Source organism: Lichenostomus cassidix, chromosome 12, assembly GCF_008360975.1.
Source record: "Lichenostomus cassidix isolate B80296 chromosome 12, HeHo_3.0, whole genome shotgun sequence".
Classification (NCBI taxonomy): domain Eukaryota; kingdom Metazoa; phylum Chordata; class Aves; order Passeriformes; family Meliphagidae; genus Lichenostomus; species Lichenostomus cassidix.
In genome coordinates, this window is record NC_139493.1 from 2,622,860 (window position 1) to 2,634,778 (window position 11,919).

Here is an 11,919-nt window from a genome sequence, read left to right on the forward strand (position 1 = left end):
AAAAAATCCCGAAATAACAACTCTCTTCCAATCCAAAAACAATGCAGGAAATGTTGCTGAATAAAAGGTAACAGCTTTGGGATGGAGTTGTAAAAAAGAGCATGTGTGAGTGATTTCCCTCCTCATAACCATTACAGAATGTTCTCTGCTGTGGAGGTAAGGCAGAGTTCTGGAAATTTTTCTGGAAAAGTGATTTCCAGTGCTGGCTAAAGAGCTCCAGCAATAGCAAAATTACCAACAGTCTTTAAGGCATCTGTTTCACTTCCATTCTAACTGAAAATCCACAATAAAATAAAACCAGCGACAAAGTCACCTGGAGCACAATCATGATTAAATCACTGCACTTCACCACAGAAAAAACCACAATATTAGGTTTAAATTAAGGATTACCTCATTATTAGGCACCATAAGCAGTTGTAACAGAGAATATTTCTTGGAAAAAAGAAGCCACCATCACTGATCTGGTGAAACGATTTCAAGAGGACAAACACACTGAGAGAACTCATCAAAAACAGACCACAGAGGTTTCCCAGTGGGATCTCCCGAAAATTTGGTTTAATGGTAGAAATATGAAGTTCATCATTTATTTCAACACTTGTGTGTCCAACACTGATGCCAACGAGGTGGGGGCACAGGAGAGACCACAGTGACACCTCAGCAGTGCCCAGGGGACACAGGAGGTGCCCTTCACCCCGGGAAAAGGTGGCACAATTCCTGGGGTTGGATCCAACCTCAGCTCCATCCCAGCTCTTGGCAGCACCACGACAGGGAGCCAACAGTGCCAAAAACCCAAACCACCAACAGGAGCTTTCTTTATCATCATTAACAAAGCCCAGAATCCAAAATTGCTGTTTTGACTGGGAAACAGATGACTCCAGCTCTGCCAGCACTCAAGGTGCTCCCAATGCCAAAACTCACTTTGCTCACACATATGCTCCAATCTCGGAAACAGAAGCTCTGTCTCCAGCTGAAACTCCTTCCTTTGTCCTTTCAGTGCTTCTATTTCTCCTTTTTTGTGCTTTTCGTGCAAGTTTCTCCCTTTTCTTATCTTCCTCCTCTGACTGCCCTTTCAACACCCACAGATTCTGAGCCCTTTGCACCTTTCTGCACAGCACATTCTGGTGTGTTTTTTCCCATCCTCCTCAAGTCATATCCAGCAACTCGTGTTTGGTTGTGTCACACGAGGTATCCAGTCTCCATCTGAGCACATCACAGTTCATTACAGTGCTTAATCACAGCTAAAAAGAAATTGTCTTTAATGTCTAATTTAAAATTGTCTGGCTCCGGCTCCCAGCTATTGGATCTCATTCTTTTCTCTACTTGATTAAAAAGCTGGATATGCTTTCCCCATGAAAATACTTGTCCCTGTAATCAAGTCCCCTCTCAATCCTCTTTTTGATGAGCTAAGCAGATTGAGCTCTAAATCTCTCACTGCGGGGAATTTTCTCCACTCTTCAGATCAATACTGTGGTTATTTCCTTGACTCTTCAGTTTTGTAAACCTTTCCTTTCAGCTGCTGACACCACAGCTGACCCTGGCTCTCCAGCAGCCTCATGGACTCGGATAAAATCCCTGTGTAAAAGGATCCTAGCAGTCCTTCAGCCTTCTTCCCCATTCCTGGAAATGTCCAAGGCCAGTTTGGGCAGGGCTTGGACCATCCTGGGATGGTGGAAGATGTCCCTGACCGTGGCAGGGGGTGGAATGGGATGGGATTTAAGGTCCTTTCCAACCCAAACCATTCCATGAGTCTAGGAAACAAAATTGCTGCTAATTCCACACACCAGCTTTGTTGGGTTTGTTTGGTTTGAGCTGAGATTTCATGGGATACCAAATCTAACACCAGAAAACTGCCATGAGGCTCAGTTATCCACATTTATCAAACCTGGAACTCCACAAGGAATGGGCTCCCTTTTCAGAGAGGCCCAAATTATCTCTCTATTCTTCAACTCTACTTCAATTCAATCCTCTATCAACTTTTCCATTATTTTTCTGGGATTGGTGCCAAGCTCTCCAGACAATCATCTATTACGTCTTCTGCTTTTCCCCTTCCCACATGGACTTCTCCTGTATTCCCACAAAACACCGAAGCACACAGGATAATAGAGCCAGAAACACTCAGCCATCCTTGTATGATGCATCACCTTATCTTTTCCAAAAAATAAAACCAAGACTTTTTCCAACAGACATTGACAGTCTCACCTCTCCCTCCCACACCATTGTCCACCCATCCCAGTTTAGCTGTCACACAGAAATCCCAAATCCAGGGCCTGAGAACAACACACACCAAAAAGCCATCACCAGAGCTTGCCCATAAATGCTGTTTCAGAACCTTCAGGGCTCTGTTTCAGCTGTGAAGTTTAATTTTTAGGAGAACTCAGCTTTGACCCATCGAGGAACAGAAGTGATAGGACAAGGAGCAATTGGCGGAAACTGAAAGGAGGGAAATTCAGGTGAGATATAAGGAAGAAATTCCTCCCTGTGAGGGTGGGGAGGCCCTGGGATGGAATTCCCAGAGAAGCTGTGGCTGCCCCTGGATCCCTGGGATGCCCAAGGCCACTCTGGACAGGGCTTGGAGCAACAAGATGCTCTTCAAGATCCCTTCCAACCCCAGCCCCTCTGGAATTCCGGATGATATCACCTCAATGAGAAGTTTCACTCCCAGGAATGTCCCTTCCCTCCCCCCCCGATGGATTCCCCGCTCCAGGAGCACATTTAGCATCAGAGATTGATTGAACTCTCAAGCTCCAGCGCCACGCTGGGTGATCCTAAGTGGACTGGACAGCATCTCCTCTCCAAGGTGTGCTGCAAATTGCCGGATTAGTGGCTCAGGCAGCGCCCGGAATATCGCCTGTCTGACACCATTTACCTGGGCTGAAATTACAGTTCAATTACCAGAGTAATATCTCACTCAGGCAGAACAAAGAAAGGGGGAAATATGCAAATGAGGGAATTTAAATTCACTTAATTTAAAGGGCCTAAAATTTTTAAGGGCGCGTTGCCTCTCCGGGGACGTTTGGGTTCAGGGATTATGAAATACATAAAGCTGTAAATGGTTAAATGGATTGTCATTGCCTCAGCATCAAAACTTTGCATACATTATTCTTTCCAGTGAGTGCACTATGTAATTAGCACGGAAAATACACAGCATTCCTGACTATATCCTATCCAAGGATAAAAAAATTTGGTCTAACCACCCATTTCGGGGAGCTTTGTGCACAGACAAGCTCAGCATACATTTTGGAGGATCACAGTGGAAGAGGTTTGTATGAAGAATGCTGCTTATCTGCTGAATACAAAGATTATTCCAATTTTATTTTTGTGCTACACATGATAAGATTGTGACTAACCCTCCAGGTTTGTTGCCTGTTGTGATTTTCCTGGTTGTATTTTTTTTTTAATAAATACTGAGGCATATTTGAATGCACCAAAGATGAAATTCTCCTCTTGCTATGCAGCTGGAATTCTGTGAGGTTTCAGTGCACAGAGATGTCTGACAGGGGGGATGGCTGACAGGGAAAACGTGCTGCTCTGGCAGGATAATGAGGTACAGTGCTCCAAAAGGCAGGATCCTGCACACAGGGAAGTAAATGGGAGAAATTTCCTTTCCTTTGGGGGCTGCATCACCAGATAACTGTATCACAAATAGGAGAGAGGGATATTTACAGGGGCATGTAGTGACAGAACAAGTGTCCCTGCCATGGCAGGGGTGGGATGGGATGACATTTAAGGTCCCTTCTCACTCAAACCCTTCTGTCCCTCTGGGATTACTCTGGTGCCACAGCACTGACTGCACTTCACCTTTAATAAAGCTTCATCCCATAATACACCTCCAACAGCTCCATTTTCAGCAATTCCCTGGGATATAATGTGAAGCTGAAAAGGCAAGCCCGGGCCTTTCCCAGCAGGTAGGCACTGTCTGGACAGGAATTAGCCCAAAATCAGGGTGGGCAGGAGCCCAGGCTGAGTGCTGCACACAGTGACAGCAGGGAGGCTGCAATTCCACAGGCTGAGCAGAGATAATAAAAATCCCAGCTTTAGGTGAAAGCCTCAGCCCAGCCTCACGCAGTCAGTAACACAAAGGTGCATTTGTCATGCAGGTAGTAAACCCTGAGCAATTACTGTGGATTTCAGTGGTAACCCTGTCAGTTTAATGGAGCAGGCATGGCTTAGCTCTGCTCAGCCGGGACAGACCTTTAATCACGGCTCCTCCACACCACAGTTGTCACTGTGTGCCTCAGAAAACAGGAATATTCATTGCTTTTTCCTGGTTATTTGTTCCCAGCTAAAACAAGGATACGGACCCTGAGAGGAGGGAGAATCACAGAGATCCCAACAGCACTGCCTGCAGAGCCCACGAGGATCAGGGATCCTCCAAAAAGCCCAGATGGCTCCAGCCAGAGTAACTCAATCATCCCCAGCTCAAGCACACTCATTTGTATCAGTCAAGGAGCTGAGCCATTACGCCTCCTCCCCAAACTGGTTAGGCTGTAAATTAGATTTTCATCACTCCTGGGACAAAAAGCTGACTCTGATGAGGTCACTGGGAGTTTGAGCATCCATTTCAGTGGCGCCAGGGCTTCACCAGTGGTTTGGCTGGGCAAAGCTCAGCCTCAGGAAGTCACCACAGTCTCTCAGGCTTTCCTAAAAGTATGGTAAATAAAATCTGCCATTGGCACGGGCAGATATCAGGAGTTCAGTTCTGTGTCATTCTCTTCTGCCCAGATAAAACAGAAGGAGTATTCATCTCAAAGGAATGTGGATGTTAATGACCAAAATTACTGCAGTTTTGACTGATGTCTCAGCAAAACTCAAAGCAAACACTGAGTACAGTTTGTTCAGGTGTAAAACTGAGTAACAGAAAAAGATCATACAGGTCCTTCTCTGACTTATTGCAGGTCACAACAGAAAAATCTATCCTCTCAATGAAATTTTGCTGGAATAAAGTCATTGGTGGAGTGATATGAAAGAATAACCTGCGAAAAATAAAGCACAGAGCTCATATGCAGTAAAATACTTGAGCAAGAACCGAAATTTTATGTAAAAAGTTCACTGAACTCAGCAAACAGATTGTGGTTTGGAGTATTTTGCCTATGAAGAAATAAAATCAACAAGATTAGACAAACAACCATGGATGCAAATGTACACATGGACCTGGACCAACCACCAGGAACTGCCACAGAGGGAAGGATTTTAGGGATGGGACAGAGAGACCCAGGAGATCAACCCTGGGGAAAAACAGGTGTATGCTTCCAAACCTACAGACAATCTCCTCTTAACCATTCTGATTCCAGCAAACTGCAAAAATAATGGTGCATTCAAAAGCCACTGAGTTAATCACCCCTTTAGCTGAAAGCACTGCTGGGGTGTTTTCTAACAGAAAAAAAAAAAAAAATCAATCTGCCCTGGAATAATAATTTTACTTTCCCTACAAGCAGAGCAATCCCTCATCAGGACTGATGTTATTTCCAGCACTGGGGATGCACACTGGCACCAGCCACTTCTTCCAGAGACATTGTCCCAGGTTTCCATCGGGTTCCACACTCTGACAGCACGTGACACAGCGGAGAGCTGCACTTTTCAAACACCCTTCAAAGCTGTGGGAATACACTCCTTGAAGGCAGCCCTCTCTCCTTTCAAGTGCCGTACAAGCACAGCAGGCAGCATTCAAAGCCACCTCTTCTGTGTCAGCCAGCGGGGAAGGCTGACAGGGAATTGCTTGTGTCACACTCCACAAGTCACCAAAGCAGACACACTGAAAGGTGGATGGGCCCAATTCTGCTTTTTCTTTTTTTTTCCCCCGACTCCTCTGAGGAGATTTCTGCTTTTCCCATCCATTCCAGCCAGGTTGTTGTCCTGAATAGTGACTTAAACCTCACAGAGTCACCCCGTGGGTCTCCCAAAAAATGGAGAAGCTTGAAATTAGATTTCTGAAAGCACTAAAATCATCTGACTAAGCGATCCTGAGAGGTCAGAGGACTCTAGTTCACTGAAATGTTTAGATTTCTCTGGAACTGCAGCCCTGTGCTTTCACTGCCTGGCTTGTTTGTAATTCCACTTTCTACTCAGGAGGGCACAGAGCCTCCCCAGCCTTCAGAGACCCTTCTCGTGGGTTCATCCCAATTTCAGAGTTCCAGCCCTCCAGAGCCACAAAACACAGCCCAGGTGCTGCCTTTGATGCTGGGATGAGGAGGGAGGAGCAGGCAGTGCAGCAGCAGGCAGGACAGTGACCCAGGGCCAGCCTGGGGACCAGAGTGCTGCCAGAGCAGTGCAAAGGCCCTTGGAGCTGCTCTGAGGATAAATGTCACAGCAGGTGTCACCTTCCCACACCTCCTCCATTGCAAGCCTGGCGAGGATTCAGCAGGGACACTGGAGGAGCTCAGATTTTGGCACAGGGACAGTGGCTGTCTGAGGTCACCTGTCTGCAGCTCGGCTGTCCCCAGGCAGCTCAGCCCAGCTCTCACAGCCACACTGGGAACCATCTGGTGGAAACATCCCCAAAAGCTGCATTGTCACAGAAACAGCCCTGCCCAGGCTGCACCATGGGCTCCTCCTGTCCCAGCTGCCCAGGGCAGCAGGCAAACATCTCAGCTCTGCTGTGCCACAGAGCAGGAGTGAGGGTGGGGATGGATCCAAGCACACTCATCCCTGTCCCCCCAAAAACTCCCCTTCACCCTCCTGAACCTGAGTCACATCCTCACCACACCTCTGATTTAACTCTGCCCTGTTGCAAGAGAGAAAAACAAACAAAAGGGGAAAACCACCTGAAGTTGGTCATTTTCTCATAAATGAAGAAAAGTGAGGGCTAGCAAAGATCAAAAGAAAATCTGAAGAAAAGCCCTGATGAAGAAAGCAACATAATTTTTGTTCTTACATGGACCACGATCTGCACTTGGAAATCACACTGGAAACCACAAACTAGTTCAGCTGTAACAATAAACACCACTTTTAATGATAAACTGTCCTCCATCTGCAATTTTTTTGATTTTCCTACATCCAGGTGCAATGAAGGAAGAAGGAAACATCTGCCAGGGAGTGCTGAAACCCCAGAAAGTAGCATCACCACAGCCATCCCTCTGTGTGCTCCATGCAGGGCGCCTGGACACGCTGGGAGGAGAAACCTGAGAAACCAAACATCCCCAATCTGTTTAAAGTGCAGAGGCAATCACTAATCAGCATCTGGGAATGCAAATGCACTCACAGGAATTAATGAATAAAACAGATATAAGGGAGCAGCTAGGAAAAGAAGAAGCTAAATAGAACAACCTTGAGTTTTGAGCACTGACTTTGTCACTGAGGAACAACAGGAAAAAAACACAACAAAGTCAACCAAGCTCACAGGTACCTTGATCTTTACCTAAGTCTGTCTGAGGCTAGAAAGGCAATTAATTACAAGTACAGAGATTATGAACTACAATAATCTTAGGCTAGGAACACTGACAACGAGCTGGGATTTGGTTCAGTGTGGTTTCAGCAGCTCCTATAGGCACTGCCACAATATCCACTCTAGTCCCACACACAGCAAATTATGCAATATTCCAGTTGTATAAAAAACAGAAATACATAATTATACATATATATATAAATATAAAGAACAGAAATTCATTTTCCTCATCCAGAGGGAAAAAAATCTTCCAGAATGCCAACTGCTATATAAATCACATGAATGCCATGATATCCTGCAGCTCTCCCAGTCCCAGCAGGCTTTTTCCCAGCACCAGTTTCACAAGGGAGAGGATATGTCTGTATTAGCACAGAGCAGAGCTCAGAAGGGCAGAGATAAGCAGAGCAGAACAGTTCTGGCAACTCCAGGTCCACCCACACACCCTGCACAGCTTTGCTCCAGCTCCAGCCAGGAGCCTGGGATGAAAAGCCCATTAGCAGCCCAGCTGCAGAGTGAGCCCCTGAAACAGATTTCCTGCTCAGGTGCAGCCAAACCAATCCTGCTTGTGCTGTGTCCCCAGAACTCCAGCAGAAGTGCACAGAGCAGGGATGGGATGCTGCAGGATTCCCTCCCAAGGTGCAGCACACTGGAGACAGGGGCAAGAAAAAGAGTTCATTGACAAAAATAGAATTAATTGAAGCCAGTGTTGGCACTTCAGGTACATAATCGTGATAACATTTATCTTCCTTCCACTCTTCAAGTACTAAATCTGTTATTTCCTTGCCCAAAACAGATCTGGTAAGGACTCAGTGTCTGCTGTGAGGACAACCCAGCAGAGCTGTCCAGCCCTGTGGGCCAGGGGATAATTCAGACACCAATCAAACCACATATTCCACACTGCATTCCAAAGTGGAGCACAGGGGAACCCTACAGACCTTGCAGGACCTCACAGCTCAGGTCAGCATGGAGGAAACCTCTCAAACAGCACTTGGTAGATGAATTTCTCTGTTAGAACTTCCTTGTCCCACTAACGATTTTGGGTTTTTAGGAGTCTAAGCAAGAAAGGACAATTGAAACTTGTTATAAAGCACTGAGCACATCAGCACCAGAATGTGGTCAGAAGATTGCTGCTCTGTTTTCACACCCATGCTGCTCCCAGACTCTGTGCTACGACGTCAATTTTCATTCTCCACATTTTGGGGTTGTTATAGGGTGGGCTTTGTGCTAGCAAAAAAACCTGTGATCTGTAACAAAACTGAATTTCTACTTTAGTGGACAAACACACCAAAAGAAATTGTGGCATCTTGGCGGGTTGCTAAGCAACCAGCAGCTCCAGTGTCACTTGTTTGTGATCAATTCAAGTCATTCACCAGGCTCTGAAGCACCAGCTCAGGAATTCCAACAAAATCTGCGCCTTGGGAAAGCCAGGGGGACTTCCTGACACACAATAACACTTTCTTTCCTCTAAGATAAACTTTGTAGATGTTCTTTTGATCTGTGTGATATGTTAATTCATTATTCTTAACGTAGTGCTAATGGGAGAAGCTATAATTAACTAACTACAGCATTGTAATGCGTGCAAGATAAACTGAACTAATTAGTAGTGTTTAAAGTAGTCCCTGTCCTCTCCCACTGGGGAAAGGAGCAGATCCTTTCTGATCACAGAAGCAACTGTCCCCAACATCGTTTTATGTAAAGAATAGATTCCTTTTTCTTTCTTCTTTTTTTTCCTTCCAAATAGAAGTGATAAAGTATATTTTTGCTGGCAAACAAGGTGGCTCCAATCCAAGCCATTCGAGGTACACATCCAAGCTGTGAATAATGTAATCTTTCATGAAATGAAGGCTTATCTGTTGGCTTTCTTGGGGTAAAGAAGTGAACTGTTATATGTTCATTCATGAAGTTTAATTACTGAAGTTACTCATCCTAGATGCCCACAATAATTGCACTGAGTTAAATGTATATATTGCTGAAGTGCAGTCTCTTTATTCCAGCCTCACATTCAGAATTCATTTCATCCCCATTTGGATAAAAATCAACAATAAACAGGAAGAGTTTAGAAACAAATCGGTTTACAAGCTGTGTACTTGCAGATGGCAAAACTTCAACTCCTTGATTGCCGGCAGGTGGTTTTTCACTGAAGATATTTAATGATAATTTCACATACACTGGGCAGTATTTCTAAAGAAATTCCCTTCTGCAAGTCTCGGTGCACTAGCTTGTGCATCTTATTTTAATGTCCCATGGTCTGGACTTGGAGTTCCTCTGCACGCCAGACTCCACTGAGGGCAGATGCTCAGCCTAAGTGAGGACCAGAAACTGGCAACAGAAAATTTCCTCATTTTTAATGACCCATTGAGAGAGGGGTTTATCTGGCTCGGATTATTTTTTTTTGAAAGACAAAGAAAATGTATTATTTTTAAGCAAAGTGTTAACAGAGCTGAAGTTGGGCACTCTGACACTTCGTATCAGGAGATGAGCAGGAGGTAAGGAGATCAGGAGATAAGCACATGGGAAGCAATGGCCAGAGGATGGCAAGCACAGCTCTAACAAGGCAGCATTTCATGCTCATTAATGGCCAAAAAATATATATTCATTTAAAGTACAGCTTCCCCCTCCACCCCTTCCTCAGACCTGTATGGAAACTCATAATGTTTATTATTCATTGCTCATGGAATGGGATTTGGGAGAGCTACACAGCAGATATTAACTCGGTCACACCAAACAAACCCTCACCAGCAAAACAAAAATGCCACCTGTCACCTCTCTGGTGAGATTTTCCAAAAACACGTTCCAAGCAAAAGTACTCCCAGGTAGTGCTGAGAATGAATTTACTTTGTATCTGTCATGGTTGAAGAGCTGTACATTATCCAACATCACCCAGCTCAGTCCCTCTCTACCCCGACAGAAGCAAAGTGTCACTAATGATAGCAGCGGCAGGTGAAAAGCCCAGGAACATTTCTGTGTGTGATTATTTGAACACACAACCTCCTCGCGTTCCGTTGCCAAGCTCCGATGCTCTGATCGTGCAACACAAATCGATAAATACACAGCACAGACACCGAGCCGGAGAGATTCCAGCAGCTCTCCTGCAGCGCAACGCGAGCACATCGCTCCCCCAGCAAACACAGACCCTGGGCGCTTCTGTTAGTGTTCAGCTATCGCAGAGAAACCACCCAAAATCCTCCCAAAAACCAGCGGGAAAGCAGAACAAGTGTTCGCCACGGAGGCAGGACATCCGGGCTCGCCAACTTGAGCCACCCGGGAGGCACCCACCGCCCCCAGCCGAGCCCCCGGGCCATGGCAGTGTCCCCCGGGCCATGGCAGTGTCCCCCGGGCCATGGCAGCGCTCCGCACCCCCAAACTTTCCGCGGCTCCTCCGCCCGCCCGACCCGAGCGCGGGGAGCCCGCCTGGCCCCGGGAGAGGAGAAGGGGTCAGATGGGCTCTCCGGGACCCCCGGGACCCCCAGCAGCACTCGGGACCCTCCGGCAGCACCTGCCAGGCTGAGCTCAGCTCCGCTTCCTCATCGCTCGGCAGGGCGCAGCCGCTGCGGGACCAGGTGCGGAGCCGGGAGCAGCCAAACCAGTTCGGAAACCAGAGCGAGAATCATTCGAGCGCGTTCCGGAGGCAGGCAGGGCAGCCCCGCAGCCTCCCCGGTGTCCCCCGTACCTTGAGCCCGGGCGGGCGGAGGGCAGGCGGCGGCAGCAGCTCGGCAGCCCCGTCCCGGCGCTCCGCTTAATCGCTCCACCCCGAAAAAAAAAAGGGGGGAGGGAGATGGGAGGGAGGGGGAGAGGAAAAACCCAACGCGACCAGCCCAAAGCCAGCCCCGCTCCACACCCACGGGGAGGGAGAGGGTCCCTCCGTGACTGGCATGGCTATCTCCTCCGGCGGAGCTTGCGGGGAGCCATGGCAACGAGCCCCGCGCTCCCCGCACCTCCCCGGGCACAGCCCACCCTGCCCGGCCCCAGCCCCGCTCCGATCCCGCATCCCACCTGCCCGATCGCAGCCCCTCGGCAGGAGCTGCTGCCTCCGCCGCTCCGGCGGCACCTGCGGGCAGCGGGCAGGGATGGAGGAGGAGAGAGGAGAGGAGGGGGCGAGGGGAGCTCCTGCCAGCCCCCAGCCCGGCGAGGTGCCCGAGAGGGGCTCGCAGTGCCGGCCAGCCCTGCAGCGGGCGGGAGGAGGAGGATGAAGGATGGCCGGGCTGAGGGATGCTCTCTCTCGGCGCGGAGCGGATCCGCCAAAATGCGGGCGGCGAGGAGGGAGGCGCTGCCGGGGAAGGGACAGTCCCCGCCTCGGCTTGCCCCTCTCTCGGTGTGCAAGTGGCACTGATTTTCAGGGGAAAGGATGAAGATTGAGAAAACCCCAGCTGGGTTTAGCCTTTCCCCACTCGCCCCTCTTCCCCACTAAACCCCCAAGTACCCAATCATCCCAAACCTCGGGAAATCCTCTTTTCCTCGTGTTTTTGCGAACGCCCTCCTGTGTAATTCTTGCAGCGTGTGCTCCACACGACCACAAAACCAGCTCAGGTTGATGTGTG

The 11,919-nt window shown here is 48.1% G+C and overlaps 1 protein-coding gene across 5 annotated transcripts in view; it reads right to left on the minus strand.

Annotated features, from left to right (window-relative positions):
• CHL1 (cell adhesion molecule L1 like) overlaps positions 1–11,595 on the minus strand; it is a 115,767-nt gene extending 104,172 nt beyond the window's left edge. For 4 of the 5 annotated variants that reach the window (XR_014854680.1, XM_085072267.1, XM_085072268.1 and 1 more), the window contains exon 1: positions 11,052–11,203. The gene's annotated coding sequence lies outside the window, so the exon portion shown is untranslated. Of the gene's footprint in view, positions 1–11,051; positions 11,204–11,374 lie in introns of those variants that run through there. The other variant, XM_085072265.1, reaches the window with a different exon arrangement.
• Positions 11,596–11,919: the final 324 nt, after the last annotated feature.